The following is a 17,096-nucleotide window of genomic DNA, read 5'->3' on the forward strand; positions in this document are numbered from 1 at the left end:
CAAAAATTCAAGTTTGAAAATGCATCCCTGGTAAGCCTGTAGGGAAGCAGGCACTCTTATTCATTGCTGGTAGGAGTGCAAAATGTTATTGTCCCCATGGAGGGGAATTGGGCAACAGCTAGCAAAAAGTCAAATGCGTTTATAGTTTGACCCAGCAATCTTACTTCTAAGAATCAAATGTAAATTACACTTGAACAGATTTGCAATAATATGTTCATGGTTATTTACTGAACATTATTTGTACACACAAAAATTTAAGAGCAATCCACAGACCCATCAATAGGGAACTGACTGAATAAACCATTGTACAGTCACACAATGGATTTTAAACAGTCATTAAAAAAAATGAGATCTCTGTGTTACTTTACCGTGGTTACCATAGCAAATTATTACAAACTTGGTGGCTTAAAACAATAGGGATGTATTTCCTCACAGTTCCAGAGGCCAGAAGTCCAAGATCAAGATATTGGAAGGGTTTGTTCCTTCTGAGGCTTTGAAAGAGCATCTGTTCCATATTTCTCTCTTGGCTTTTGGGAGCTGCCTGCGATCCTAGGCATTCTTTGGGTTTGTTACTGCTTCATTCTAACCTCTGTCTCCATCTTCAAGTGGCCTTCTCCTCCTTCTATCTGGAATCTTCCTGTCTTTTATAAGGATATTCATGATTGAATTTAGGTCTTACTTTCATCCAGGATAATCGCATCTTGACATCCTTACCTTAATTACATCTGCAAAGACCTTTATTCCGAAATAAGGTCACATTCTGAAGTTCTGGATGGATGTATCTTTGGGGGAAAATAATCTAACTCACTGTAGTCTCTATATAATAATGTGAATTGATTTCCAGAAGAATCAGTAACTTTTAAGAACAAGGTGCAGAACGGTGTTTATAGAATGCTATATTTTGTGTGAGAAAGGAGGATAAATATGAGTACGTACTTACAAACACACAGATGCACATATTTCCATATGCATGTATCTCCAAACAGTAACACTAGAACAATAAATCAGAAACCAATCAAACTTGTTAACTCTGGGTGAAAAAGGAGGTGAGAAGACAGGGACAGAAGAGAGACTTCTAAAATACCTTTTTTTTTAAAAAAAAAAAAAGATTTATTTATTTATTTGAAAGTCAGAGTTACACAGACAGAGAAGAGGCAGAAAGAGAGAGGTCTTCCATCCGCTGGTTCACTCCCCAATCTGCCTCAACAGCTGGAGCTGCGCCGATCCAAAGCCTATCCGAAGCCAGGAGCTTCTTCCAGGTCTCCTACATGGGTGCAGGGGCCCAAGCACTTGGGCCATCCTCCACTGCTTTCTCAGGTCACAGGAGAGAGCTGGATCAGAAGTGGAGCAGCTGGGTCTCGAACCAGTGCCCATATGGGATGGTGGCACTTCAGACCAGGGCATTAACCCTCTGTGCCCAAGATTCCATTGTTCAGTGGAAAAGTAGGTGTTGTCCAGATTATCTGATTCCACTAGGTTTCTGGGTCTTTCAGTGTCCCAAACTATTTTAAAACTCTTTAAGTTGTAGGATATTGAGGATGATGCAGTTGGTTATTGGCCTATGGATATTGATCAATTTAAGCAAATTCATTTCAGCAATTCATTCACCCTGCATATGTGTCTACTCTTTGGATTTTCCTTTGAACCTGTTGTGACATCTTATTGGTTCCCACATTAACCAGTGAGTTAAATTCAGTCCTTTTTTAAAAAGATATTTATTTATTTATTTGAAAGGCAGAGCAACAGAGGGAGAAACAGAAAAAGAGAGATCTTCCAACCACTGGTTTACTCCCCCAAATGCCCCCAACCGCCAGATCTGAGCCAGGTCAAAGCCAGGAGCCAGGAACTCCATCCTGGTCTCCAACATGGTGACAGGGGCCCAAATATTTGGGACATCTTTTGCTGCCTTCCCAGACACAGTAGCAGGAAATTGGATCAGAAGTCAAGTAGTAGCCAGGACTCAAACCAGCATGCTGATATGGGATTCCTGTGTTGGCAAACAGAAGCTTAACTTGCTGTGCCACCATGGTTGGCCCCTTAAATTTAATCTTTGACACACATTCATTTTATATTTGTTTGAGTGTCCTCTGAATCTATTCTTTTCAGAAAATGTCCTTTAACGAGCAGAAACAATCTTAATTCAGTGAATAAGGTTAGCAGCAAGTAATAGGCACATTATGAAATGGGCCTCCCGATGTGATATAGCTGAAATACAGCATCACCTATAAAGTATTGTGAAGAAGCAAGCCTTTAGATCAAACTTCCCCTTTATTGATTAACTGTAGGAAGAGAAACAATTTAAATGATTCAACAAGGAATAATCTTACAAAGTCAGAATATGAGACATTTAACAAAATGATCGTCCCCTTCCAAAAGTCAACATCATGAAGAAAAAAAGATCTATGCTTGAAAGGATGGAGGAGGCGTAATTACAAAAGAGAGTCAATGATCCTTGATTGGACTGCTACTCTAAAAATCAGCTGTCTGACCAGCATGGTGGTGCAGCAGATTAAACAGGCGCTTGGGGTGCCTGAATCCAATATCAAAGTGCTGGACCCAGCTGCTCCACTTCTGATCCAGCTTTCTGTTCATGCACCCTGGGAAGGCAGCAAATGATGGCTCAAGTGCTTGGGTCCCTGCCACCCTTATGAGAAATTTGGATGGCATCCCTGGTTCCTGGCTTCAGCCTGGCCCAGGCTGGGTTGCTGCAGCCATTTGGGGAGTGAGTCAGCAGATGGAGGATATTTCTCCCCACTTCCACTGTGTGTGTGTGTGTGTGCGTGTGTGTGTGTGTCTTCCTCTCTGCTGCTCTGCCTTTCAAATACATTAATAAATCTTTAAAAAAAAGCTATAAAAGGCAATTTTAAAGTATCAGGGGCTGTTTGTAAAAGAAATGGATATTAGACAGTAGTAAGGGATTATTTCTCATTTTCTTGGATTTATAATATTATTGTGGATATGTCAGAGAAAGTAACTGATTTCAAGCTTGTTACAGACTGAATGTTTGCACTTCCCCCAAATTTATATGTTGAAGTTGTAAACCCCAAAGTGGTGGTAGAGGATCTGGGGTCTTCTGGAAGTGACTAGGGTACAAAGATCTCACATTCTAAGGGATGAGTGGCTTTTCAAAAGAGACCCCTTCCACCAGGTGAAGACATAGCAGAAAGATGACCTTTTATGAACCAGGAATCAGCCCCTCCCTGCATAAGCTGGTGCCTTCATCTTGGTCTTCTCAATTTCCAAAACTGTGAGAAGCAAACTTCGTTGTGTGGAAGCCACACAGTCTCTGATACTCTGTGAGAGCGGCCTGAACAGGCTAAGACAGAGATGAATGCTGAAGTTTGTTGGAGTGAAGTATCATGAATCTGTACTTTAAAATAGTACAGACATGAAGCAAATATGGCAAAAGGTTATCAATGGTTCAAATTAGTTGGTAGATATAAGGATGTTCAATTTCCTGCTCTGTGTTTGAAGTACATCATAATGAAAAATGAGAATGAAAGAACTCCTGTATGGAGTCTCCATGGACATTGCATTGAAAGCAGTAATAAGTTAGGAAGGTAGCTTCATTCAAAATTATTTTCCCTTTTGTTATTTGCATTTCATAAAATCTCAATTTCATGTTGAGTCTTTAAGAAAATTAATAGTGATCAACTTAAAGTATATAATTATTTATACTCAATTTCATTAATAAGTTCTTAGTGATATCCCTCTGTAATAGGAACCTAGTGACAGGAATGGTGATGATGGGTGGTATATTCATTTATGAGTACCTATTAATTAAATAATCATTCTATTAAATTAGACAAAGTGTATGTGTAAAAAAAATTCAGGTAGTCTGCTCCTCAAAGTCAGATAAGTCATTCACAGCTCCGCAATCTGAGTATTTGGACTCTTGGAGTATAATTCAACTCCATAGTTTTACTAGAGAGAAATATAGGCAATGGGAGATCAAGTTTTACAGCTAGTGGCAGAGCTGAGATCAAAAAGCAAATACACGGGGCCAGCACCACCGTGGCACAGTAGGTTAATCCTCCACCTCTGGCACCAGCATCCCATATGGGTGCCGGTTCTAGTCCCAGCTGCTCCTCTTCCAATCCAGCTCTCTGCTGTGGCCTGGGAAAGCAGTAGAAGATGGCCCAAGTGCTTGGGCCCCTGCACCTGCATGGGAGACCCGGAGGAAGCTCTTGGCTCCCAGCTCCAGATTGGCACAGCTCCGGCTGTTTCGGCCATTTGGAGAGTAAACCAACGGAATGAAGACCTTTCTCTCTGTCTCTCCCTCTCACTGTCTGTAACTCTACCTCTCAAATAAATAAATTTTTTTAAAAAGGAAAGCAAGTATATTTAACTACCCAAAGGCTCTCAGCAGGTTCCCCCCCCCCCCCGCCCCCGCCAGGAGCTGTTACAGTGACCAGCGCCAGGAGGATATTTAATGGCATTTCTGGCCTAGAGGTTATGCATGCCAAAAGTGCTACAATTCCAGGAGTCTCACAGGATAAAGAACCATCCTATCTCAAATGCCATTCAACTCCCAACTCCCACCCCTCACCCCACACACAAACTGAGAACCTGCTACCCAAATACAACATAACACCAGTTTGGTTGATTAAATGTACAATGTAATACTAAAGAAAATTCAAAACAGATAAGAAGAAAGGTCATTTATTTTTAGCCACGAGTATTTTTGAGAATCCAATTTTACTTCCACTGATACTTGTTTCGTGTTTACATTAAACTCTGCCTGGATTTTCTGGACGAATCATGAGGTCTTGAAACATGCTGGGGAAATCTTGAGATTAAAAATATTTCATATGAAACTTACAGTGGTGTAACCTGTAAACCTATACTAGAATGGATGGAACTAATTTACTAAAGATCAAAAGCCCCTGCCTCCAATCAAACAAACTGACGTAATGAACTCATTTCACATTAAATCAAGCCTCCCTTTGTTTTCTAAATACAGCAGAAGGGAAGGGAAAGAAGAACAACCCTGCTCTCAAAACAAACCAATATTTTATTTTACTCAAGACCATCTCAATGGGCAATAGTAAGTGTCAAAGAGCTGTGATAAATTGAAACTCATGATTGCCTTCTACAAGGGTATTTCAAAAGGTTGGTGGAAAATGGAATTAAAAAGTAAATTTATTTTCATGTAAAAAGTTGAAATCCAAGTATAAGTTTTATTTTTTGAAATTTTTGTTTTTATTGTGGTAAAATACATATAACATGACCCACTTAATAAAAATTTTCAGTGTACAAGTATGCTAACTATGTACACATTGTTTTCTTGCATTATCTCTAGATGTTTTCCATTTTATATGCTTGTAGACCCCATGCCCATTCAACAGTGACTCTCTCTATCCCCTGACGCCCACCCCTGGCAACTGTCATTCTACTTTGTGCTTCTGTGACAGTAACTATATTAGATACCTCCTATGAGTGGAATCATGCAATATCTGGCCTTCTGTGACTGCCTCATTTCAGTTAACACGATGTCCTCAAAGTTTGCCCATGTTGACACATATGACAGGATTTCTTTCTTTTTTTATTACTTTTCAAAATGGTAAAAACTTTATTAGCAGTAATTGTACACTGTGCACTTGTGACACTTCTTTTTCAAGGCTAATAATATTCTACTGTGTATATATACCACATTTTCTTTATCCATTTACTCACTGATGAACATTTAGGTTGTTTCCACCTTATGGCTATTGTGAATAATGCTTCAGTGAACAGGAGCTTGCAAATATCTTTTAAAGATCCTGAACCAATTTTTTGATAAATGCCCAGAGGTTAGATTGCTGGATCACAGAGTCATTTTATTTTGGAGGAACCACCATAATATTTTCATAGAAGTTGCAAAATTTTATATTACTGCCAACAGTGCACAAAGATTCTAATTTCTCTATGTCTTCATTGACAATTGTTATTTACTGTTTGATAATGATTATCTTAAAAGTGAACAATAATACCTTATTAAGATTTTGATGTGCATTTCTCTGATGATTGGTGAGTGATCTCTGTCATCATTTCATATACGTGTTGGCCATTTGTATGTCTTTGCAGAAATGTCTATTCAAGCTCTTTGCCTATTTTGTAACTGGGTTATTTGTGTTTTTGCTACTGCATCATAGGACATTTTCATAAATTTTTTAAATTAGCCCTTTATGAGATACATGGTTTGCAACCATGTCATAGATTATCTTTTCGTTTTGCAAATTGTTCCCTTTGCTGTGCAGAACTTTTTAGTCTGATATAGTCCCATTTGCATATGTTTTTACTTTTGTTACCTATACTTTTGTAGTTATATTCAAGAAATTTCCAAGTCCATTGTTTTGAAGCTTTCCCCTGTGTTTTCATCTAGTTTTATAGTTCTAAGTACTGTGTTTAAATACTTAGTCCACTTTAGGTTGATTTTGGAATAATGACATAAGACGAAGGTCCGATTTAATTATTTTGCATGTGGCTATCCAGTTTATCCCAATACCATTTGTTCAAGAGAAGCAGGATGAAATTTCACAACGATAGTGTCAAGTAAATAGGTGGCAGACCTATATAAGGAGTGTACTTTGGTGAAGGGCCCTACTAGGAACCTGTAGAATTCTTGAATTCCCATTTGATCATTGACAATGAAGAGTGTGGGTCTTGCAGAGGTTTTCTCAAGTTTATCAAATAAACTTGCTCTTGACCTCTGTAGAAGACTTCTGATGATAGTGCTTTTGGTGTTGTCAATTAAGCAACTTCTTGCAACACAGGTCAACTTGGGCTATCCTCTGCTGCTTCCCCAGGCCGTCAGAGTGAACCAGGTGGATGGAAGACCCCACCCTACTCTGCCTCTGCCTCTCTGTAACTCTGCCTTTCAAATAAATAAATAAATCCTTTTAAAAAATAAAATAAACCTTATTTTTAAAAAATTAGGTGAATTTGCAATTGATTAGATAATGATACCAAAAAGATTTTAACTAATAAATCAATACCAACTGGGGTGGGAATTTCTAAGGTCATTACTATCCTTGGTCCATTCTCTTCTGCAGGTTTACTAACAATTCAAATGAAGACACAAAGACTTTAGAAACATATTCTTTATTTCCATTTTATTTGAAAGGTAGAGAGAGTGAGAGAAATATCTTCCATTCAGTGCTTCACCTCCCAAATGCCCACAACAATCAGGACTGTGCCAAACCTAAATCAGGAACCTGGAACTTGATACCAGTCTCCTACATGGGTGGCAGGGGCCCAAGTACTTGAGCCATCATCTGCCACCCACCAGGGCGCTCATTAGTAGGAAGCTGGAATGAGGAAGTGGAACTGGGGTTGAACCTCGGCACTCTGACACGAAATGTGGGTACCCTAAGGGACAGCTTCACCACTGCACCGAAGTCCTGCCCCACGAAGGCGGGTGAGAATGATGGGCTTGGGGAGAATAAAGCACAGAAAGACCACATCCTCAGAGTGAGAATATAGAGGGAATGGCACAGGCTGCAATGGTGTGCACAGCAAGCAAGATGGAATTTAAGAGAAATAAATTCGATGTGCATTCCCATATTTAGCTCAAATAATTCAATACTACATGTTCAGAATGGGAGAAGACAAGGCCGTCTGAGGATAAAGAGAATTAAGACTTCTATTTGCATATGAGATCAACATGAGCAAAAAGTTTGACGTGGCCCCTAAAACCCAAATCAAAATGGAGCCCTGTTAAAAGAAGCCAAATAACAAGAGCATGAGTTTGCGACCTTTTCTACCCCCACACACAAAGAGCTACAGCAGTGACTAACCAAGGCCATGTATTTATTTTAAAAGTACATACTAAGGGGGTGAGGGAAAAGGAGGCAGGTCCCTGGGCAAGTGGAGTTTTATAGAGCCCTGTTGGGTGACGGATCCTTGAACTTTCTCTCCCTCTGATGTATCCTGGTGGATACACATTCCTCAATATTCCAATTACGATATTCCAAATACATTCACTACATTTTAGAAAGACTATCAGGATGGGAGGGAGAGCTGGCTGAGACATCTGTCATTCCATTCATTGCCAGGGTTGGTTCAGCTGAGATGGCTGGCTAGGGGGGTGTCCCCTTCCTCCCTCACCCCGCTATGTGTGCCTCCCCTGAAGCTGTGCACTTGGTGGAAGAGGATGACCTTCCCCACTAGAGGAGGACCGGTCTTTGGCCAAGGGCATACAGGTAGCTGCACTCCCCTGCTAGAACCTCCAAACAAGCTCTCAAGGAAGAATATCAACAACAGAAGTTAAGTTCTGAGGAAGGAAATTAGGGTAGTTAGGAACTTGGAAATTCATAAAATGAGAACTAGATGGAAAGGTTTAGCTTAAAAAAAAAAAAAGAAAAAAGAAAGAACTTCAGATGGTTCATAAAATAGCCTATCATGGTAAGTCACAGTCCCCACTCTGGGCTCATCAAGACTTGGGTTCAAATTCAGCTCTGTGAGCTCATGAATTGTGGCCAGATACAAATAGGAGAAGATGTAGGACTCTAGAACCCAATTAGAGGGTAAAGGGAATTTAGCTGCCTCCTGAGCGGGTTACAGATTACTGGTTATCAAAGTTGGGAGCCTAAAACAGTGTAGCTGAAAGGTATGGTGTTAGGATTTCTCATGAAAAAAGAGGCTACAAAAAATGGGTCCCCTGCAAACTCTGTGATTAAGGTGGAATCATTCATGAGGCATGAAGCTCTTAAATCCTATGCCATGTTCTTGAATCTCTAGCTAATAAGCAAATACACAGTGAAGACAAAGCCATCTTCGGATTTCAGTTCAATCCACCTGCTATGGTAAATCTGTTACCCTTATTCAAGTAAGTGAATTTTCAGTGCTGGGGAGAAGTAAATAACCACAGTATAATGCTTTTGTATAAATTAAAAATAATCTTTTTGTAATGTTTAAGAGAATCTAACACTTAGGAAATCCCTTAATCTTAAGCAATTGATTTTGAATTGTAATTTCAGAAAGAAAAGTATAAGAAAATTTTCCCAAGTGTGCTAATAGTATTGAAATATCCATGAGAACTTTAGATTCAGCAATCTTACAGGCTTAATTTATTATCTTCACCAGAGTTATTTAACTAACTGGTTGAAATCTATTTGTTAGGATTATAGGTCTGGCTTGTCAGGCATTTGAAAGGCTTGGAAAGTTCAAATATATTAAATTTATGAGTATAGTTTAAAAAGGGGAATTAGATAAGTTTATAAATGGGATTAATTGTTTAAAGTGAATTTAATCTGTTTGAATTGTATTGACTATTAACCAAAGAACAAATGAAACTAATTGCCCTTATTTTACATTGCAATTACAAGATTTAAAAATAGCATAACTAATAATGTTCATAAATTGTATTGAACGTTTCAAGAAAAACTACATATGCGAGTTTAGAAATTGCGTATTAATGTGAAACTCAGCTAACATAGTCCAAGTGTTACCCTAGTCAGTACCAAACTTAGATTGACATGCCTCTTAGTATGTCACCTTGAGATGAACTTCAGTAGAAGATGATTAAATGAGATAAGATATCTAAATCACTTAGCCCAGTAGCTATCATAAAGTTTCACTCAACTGATCATTCTATATAGAAAAGTTTTTGAAAATACGAGTTTAAACATGTGGGTTTGGGGCCGGTGCTGTGGTGTAGTGGGTAAAACCACCATCTGCATTGCCGGCATCTCATATGGGTGCTGGTTCGAGACCCGACTGCTCCACTCCCATCCAGCTCTCTGCTATGGCCTGGGAAAGCAATCGAAGATGGCCCAGGTCCTTGGGCCCCTGCACCCACGTGAGAGAGACCCGGAAGCAACTCCAGGTTCCTGGCCTCTGACCAGTGCAGCTCCAGCTGTTGTGGCCATTTGGGGGGTGAACCAGTGGGTGGAAGATTCTTTCTCTCTCTCTCTCTCAGCCTCTGCATCTCTGTAACTCCGCCTTTCAAATAAATAAATAAATACATCTTTTAAAACTAATTAAATGAATAAATATGTAGATTCATTTTCAGGTGGAAGAGGAAAAATAATGCATTCTTTAATGCCCTGAAAAATGGAGGTGGTAGTTCTATGAAGATGCAGAATATATTATGAGGCTACTTCAAAAAGTTCATGGAAAGGGCTGGAGTGCTGCAGTAGGTTAAGCCACTGCCTACAACGCCAGCATCCCATATGAGCACTGATTGGAGTCCTGGCTGCTCCACTTCTGATCCAGCTCCCTGCTAATGCCCCTGAGAAAGCAACAGAAGATGGTTCAAGTACTTGGGTCCCTGAACCCATGTGGAAGACCCAGATGCAGCTCCTGGCTCTTGGTTTCAGCCTGGCCCAGCCCTGGCTATTGTGGCCATTTGGGGGGAAAAAACAGTGGGTGGAAAAATCTCTCTCTCTCTCTCTCTCTGTAACTCTGCCTTTCAAATAAATAAATCTTTTTTTTTAAGGTTCATGAAAAAATGGAATTAAAAGATGAGCTTACTTTGGTGCAAAAATTTTTGAAATGCATGCATATGAGGAGTCTTAAAAAGCCATGGGAAGTGGGTAACTATGAGAAAACTATAAGTGAATTTCAAAATGCTTGTGCACCAAAATAAACTTATCTTTCAATTCCATTTTCCATGAATGTTTTGAGATGTCTTCATCCAGGTTCACAGATGGTGGGCCCTGGCTTCCAGGCACTCTATTGAGTGTTTTACGGACATGATGTTGCTTATGCCTCACCATGCGCTGGCATCATCATTGTTTGGGAGCTGTGTAACTTCTGTAGAGCTCCTGCCTTGGTGTCTGGCATTGGACGCGAAGTCAGCTTTTCCGGGAGTTGGGAAGACAAGATGGATATGAAATGGGGGAGAGCAAAAAAGAGCAGAAACTTACATCTGTCTCTCATCAGAACTCATATTGGTCATACTGGTATCACATCAGCATCTCTGTGAGTCTCTCACCATCTTTAATCTTTTGATGTCCAGGATGCAACCACAGTTTCAGCCATCGCCCTCTGCGGCCTCACCTGAATGTGTGCAATTGAGAGGAAAGCAAGTTTGTGTTCAGTAGACAACGGACCTAGTTCACAGTATGGGCTCGCCCACATTTGGAACAAGCTGCCTCGCAAAGCAGAGACTTCCCTGTCCTAGATGATGCTCAAACACAGGCTGGGTGGCCATCTGTCAGAAGCATTGCACAAGAGGGAGCTCCACGGGCAGGCCGAATGAACTAGGCAGCTACTAAGGGTGCTTTCAACTTCAAGTTTTATGTTTCCAGAACATACAGTGAAGGGCAAGGGCTGGAACTCACAACACGTGAGGAACGTAGCAGAAAGAATGGAGAAGATGACAGAAGCACTCGAGGATGCACTAGTAGGAGACTTAGCCAAGCTCTGCCCAACAGTGCCAACTCTACTGTGAGAAAAACAAAAATTATGGTCAACCCAAGAGCTGTTTCACACACAGAATGCCACATCATCCGCTCTTCGTGGTGATAGTCCCCTCTATTAATTGGTTTGATTTCCCTGAATTGACAGACCAGTTTTGGTGTTGTATAGACATGATCTATAGAAAGACCCACAGAAAGACTGCAAATTGAGGCACACTCTGCAGAGACTTTTAGAATGGAAGTTTACTCAGTGGAGGACATGAGAAAAAGTTTGAAGCGAGTATCCAAATATTTCAAAGAACTGCTTAGTGAAGAATTTTCACATTTGAATCCCTGCCAACATAAACACATAATAATGAACCTTATGTCTTGGTTATGGTTTAAAAAATTAAAGGAAAAAAACAGTGACAAGTCCAATGTTCTGCAGCAGATGCATCCTGATGATGTCTTTCCAAAGCAGATATTACAATAAATAATTCCCCCCCCCTTCAGCTCTATACAAGCTGGTTAAGCAACTACACAAATTGGAGGTCATGAAAAATTGTTACAAACAGATGAGATAAAGTGAACTTCTCTCCAAGAATATGATCCATGGTAAAGCTTGTGCTGTAACACTGAAGATCTCAAACCCAGTGGAAGGAACTTTCCATGAGGAAGGTTTTTGCAGTGAGCCAGATATCTCTCTCCGCCCATCTCCTCCCGCTGTCTACCCCAGAGACTGAGCTGAACAGTGCACAGGTTGCTCTCTGCTTTTCAGCAGGGTTTAGCCAATAAGCAGCACCAGCAGAAGAGCAGGGAGAGGGAAGTGAGTCAAGTTCTGGTATTTACCAGCCAGGCATGCTTCTGTGGGGGTCACCTGGAGTTACAGAAGATAAGGGTCTCCTCAAGGCGTCCTCCTCTCTCTCTTCCTCTTCCCATTGGGTCTATGGCGGGGGGTATGACACCCTCCTTGTGCTGTCTCTCTCTCTCTCTCCCAGCTTTGGAAGCAATGCATTAACCCTCCTCAAATGACCCTTATCAGAGGCTGCCGTCTGTTTCCTGCTGGGACCCGGACTGATTCCCTTGGAATCATTCCAATGCTAGTCCTTGTCAGATCTCAGCACCAACGCTCTGCCCACCATTTTCAGAAAGTCAGGACTCGATGTTTACATTCCTACTTCAGAAAATCGTAACTATGGGGATTGTGACACAGTCATCCTATATGGGCGCCAGTTCAAGTCCAATCTGCTCCGTTTCCAATCCAACTCCCTGCTGGTGGCCTGGGAAGGGCAGTAGAGGATGGCCCCTGAACCCATGTGGGAGACCTGGAAGAAGCTCCTGGCTCCTGGCTTCGGCCTGGCCCAGCTCTAGCCAATGTGGCCACTTCGGGAGTGAACTAGTGGATGGGAGATCTCTCTCTCTCTCTCTCTGTCTCTCTCTCTCTCTCTCTCCCTCTCTCTGTAACTCTGCCTTTCAAACAAATTGCTTTAAAAAAAAGAAAAGAAAAGAATGAGTGAGATGATTACACCTAGAATTTAGTGTTAACATTTCATGTTCTGGAAGCAGAATGCATGAGTTGAATCTCAGCTTAAGTCATTGTGTGAGTTTGGGTAAATCATTTAACTCCAGTGATTCTCTACCTAGGGACAATTTTGCTCCATCAGAGGACACTTGGCAATGTCTGGCTACATTTTGGTTGTCATAATTGGGGACCAAGGAGGAACACTCCATAGTGCACATCACAGCCCCCGACCACTGAGAATTATATGGCCCAAAAGCTCAGTAGTGCTGAGGTTGAACAACCCTGATAGAACTCTCTTGCCTCAGTTTCCTAATCTGTAAGATGAAGTTAACATTAGCACGTACTTCAAAGGATTACCTGAGGATTTGGTATGTTCATAGAAGGGTATGTCCAAAAGTCCATGGAAAATGGAGCTAAAAGATAAGTTTATTTTGGTGCAAATCCATACATAGATGGGATCGTCAAAAAGTTCACAGAAGATGCATATTATGAACAAAACTATGCATAGATCTCAAAATTTGCACCCAAATAAATTGGCTTTTAATTCTGCTTTCCATGTAATTCTGCCTTTCAAATAAATAAAATACATCTTTTAGAAGAAAAAAAAAAAAAGAAACGCGTGGTTGTTTGGCATAGTGGTTAAAGCACCCGTTGGGATGGCCACATGCCGGATCAGCAAGCCTGAGTTCGAGTCCTGACTCTGGTCCCGATTCCGGCTTCCTGCCAATGTGCACCCTGGGAGGCAGCAGGTGATGACTTAAGTTCTTGCGTGCCTGCCACCCATGTGGAGACCCAGGTTGTCTTCCCAATGCCCAGCACCAGCCTGGCCCAGCCCGGGCTGTTGTGGGCATTTGGGGAGTGAGCCAGTGGATATTTTATTTGTTGACTATATCCAAGAAGGCACTTGTTTGTTTGTGAATAAGGCAATGAACATAAAGCATCCAGTGAAGCTCCTTGCATACAGTAGATGCTCAATAGTAGTGGCGGCTCTAGTACTTGCAGTGGATTTTGTGACAGTATGTCTTTTGAGCCTGAAGCAAAAACAAGAGAGTATATTCTTTTGCTTTCTCACTCAAATTTTAAAAATGTTTTCAACAACTGTTCACCAACTCGAGGCCAGAAGAAACTCTCAGATAAGCTACATGATTGCTAAAATTTCAGAATGCATATTTATGTTGCCTACCTATTTTTAAAAGATACTAATTTAGAATTATCCTCGGTAGCACTTTAAAAATTGATTACTTTTATTTTGCTTCCGTCCAACAATAGGATTGGAGTTGGGTTGTACTTTTTTAAAAGTAAGCGAGGTATTCCGGGGGAAGGGAAAATGAGAGGAGACCGAAAAAATAAATCAAGCAGGGAGTTAAGGTTAGAATCAACGCCCCTCTCCCCGCCCCCCACCCCCAGCCAAATACCCTGCACGAATCTGTCCACTCGCTAGAGAGCCACACAGTTGGCAGATAAAGGCAGAGAGAAAAAAACCCGATCCATCACGTCTTTCGCAGGGTCACACAGTGCAAAAACTACAAGAAAATAACCATTACTCTTAGTAATGAAACACGAGAGAAAGTTCTCCCTATACAGAGGCTGCTGAAATGAAATTAATCTCTTCAATGGCATCTTTACAGGGAAGTCGATAGTTCATGAGGCCATTCTTTAGAATGTCCTGCGGAGTAGAGCAAAGGTATAACGTTAAAGCACAGTCCAATAAAAGCTACTCCACAAAGGGCTACAGCGATACGTATCAGATATAAATCTCTTTGGTAGTTTCCTTAGTCCTGGGCGAACAGAGGGCTGGAAGGAATGCGCAGGTGTGACGTCTGCACAGCAGTCCTCCTTAAGCTGTGTCACTCACACAACAACTGGGGTCGGACCACACCTGGGCAGACACGAGGTCTTCGGGGGGTCTGCTCATCAGACAACAGAGCCTGCAACAGCTTGTGAAAACTGAGCGGCTCAACGATGACCAGAAAAGCTCTCACACTGATGAAGAACTTTCTTGCTCCAGGCATTGTTCCAAGGGGTTTAAAAATAGAAGCCATTAAATCCTACCGCAACCTCACGGAGGGCGTGCTATTATTAAATTCCCCGTTTTATAGATGAGGAAACTGAAGGGATTATTATAGAGCTAATGAGGAACAGCAGGAGGAATTGCACGCAGGCTGCCTGGCTGCAGAACCCGCAGATACAAGGACTATATCATGTGCAGCAAAAGAAGATCCCGCACTACCTCTCAGCACACTTTGCCAGGTGGCGAGGTCTTCAAGGTCAACTCGGCTCCTACTTACCCCAAAGCATTGCCATATGGCTTCAGTCCACCTCAATGGTTCACTCAGTTTGGCATTTTAAGAAAATTTGCATGCACCCCAGGGACAGCAATAGAAGGTGTCCTCCAAAAGTCTATGAAAGAGGCATATTGTGAAAAAAAAAAAAAACCTGTGCATGGATGGCAAATTTGTTTGCGAAAAATGAACTGATCTTTTTAGGCCCATTTCCATGAACTTTTTGAAGCCTCTTCACACAGTTACTGTGTGTCTCATACCATAGCCCCTGCCTTCAAGAGACAGAATGGGGTCCCCCGAAAGTTCTTTGATAGAATCTCAAAGGCTACCTGTCACATGAGTGTCCCAGACAGGACACTCAAGAAAGAACACCTAGATGAATGAGAGCTGTTGCATCAGGGACTCCGCATAGAAGTGGGGAGCTCTAGAGGGGCTCAGAGAGAAGGAAGGGAGAGAAAAAGAGCACCAGAGGGGCCGGCGCTGTGGCGCAGCAGGTTAACGCCCTGGCCTGAAGCACCGGCATCCCATATGGGCGCCGCCTCTAGTCCCGGCTGCTCCTCTTCCCATCCAGCTCTCTTCTATGGCCTGGGAAAGCAGTACAAGATGGCCCAAGTAATTGGACCCCTGCACCCGCGTGGGAGACCTGGAAGAAGCTCCTGGCTCCTGGCTTCAGGTCGGCGCAGCTCCAGCCGTTGGCAGCCATCTGGGGAGTGAACCAATGGATAGAAGACCTCTCTCTGTGTCTACCTTTCTCTGTAACTCTGTCTTTCAAGTAAAATAAAATAAATCTTAAAAAAAAAAGAAAGAAAGAAAGAGAAAGAGCACCAGAGAGGACCACAGTGGTAGGAGGGAACACACTGAGCACTGGCTACTAACATCATGTATGGCAGAGTGCCAGGCGCTATTCTGAGGGCTTTACATGAATTAACATGCTCATGGTAACCACCACCACACATGAAGTAAAAACTATTAGTGTTTAGATTTCCTCTAAAGAAATTAAGCACAGCAGGCAGGTGTTGTAGTACAGCGGGTTAAGCTGCCACTTAGACACCCACATCCCATATCAGTGCCTAGGATCAAGTTCCTCCTCTGCTGCCCATCCGGCTTCCTGCTAATGTTCACCCTGGGAGGCAGCAGATGACGGCTCAAGTACTTGGGCCCCTGCCACCCACACAGGAGACCTGGATGGAGTTCTTGGCTCCTGGTTTCAGTCTGGCCCAGCTCTGGCCATTGTGGGTATTTGAGGAGTGAGCCAGTGGATGGAAGATCTCTCTCTCTCTCTCTCTCTCTTTCTCTCTCTCTCTGCATGTATCTGTCATATGCCTTTCAAATAAATACAATTTTAAAAAAAACCTGGGGTGGGCATTGCGGCACAGAAGGTTAAGCGACTGTTTGGAATGCCCACACCCTGTATCCGAATGCCTGGGATCCAGTCTTGCTTCTGCTTCTGAAGCAGCTTCCTGCTAGTGCACACATTTGGAGCCAGCAGATGATGGCCTAAGTGCTTGGACCCCTGCACACACTTGGGAGACCTGGATGGAGTTCCAGGATCCTGGCTTTGGCCTGGCCCATCCCTGGTTTTTGCAGCCATTTGGGGAGTGAACCAGTGGATGGAAGATTGATTTCTCTCCCTCTCTGCCTTTCAAATAAATAAATTAAAACAAACAAACAAAAACTTCAGTGGACTTTTTTTAACATTTATTTTTTTAGTTGAGAGGAATAGTTACAGCCACAGAGAGAGAGAGCAAGAGCGAGAGAGAGAGAGAGAGAGGGAGAGAGCTCTTCCATCCACTGGTTCACTTCTCAAATGGCCGCAATGGCCAGAGCCCGGCTGATCCAAAGCCAGGAGTAAGGAGCTTCCTCTGGCTTTCCCACGCGGGTGCAGGGGCTCAAGCAGTTGGGCCATCTTCCACTGCTTTTCCAGGCCATCAGCAGGGAGCTGGATCAAAAGTGGAGCAACTGGGACTT

This window comes from Oryctolagus cuniculus, chromosome X (genome assembly GCF_964237555.1).
Source record: "Oryctolagus cuniculus chromosome X, mOryCun1.1, whole genome shotgun sequence".
Classification (NCBI taxonomy): Eukaryota; Metazoa; Chordata; class Mammalia; order Lagomorpha; family Leporidae; genus Oryctolagus; species Oryctolagus cuniculus.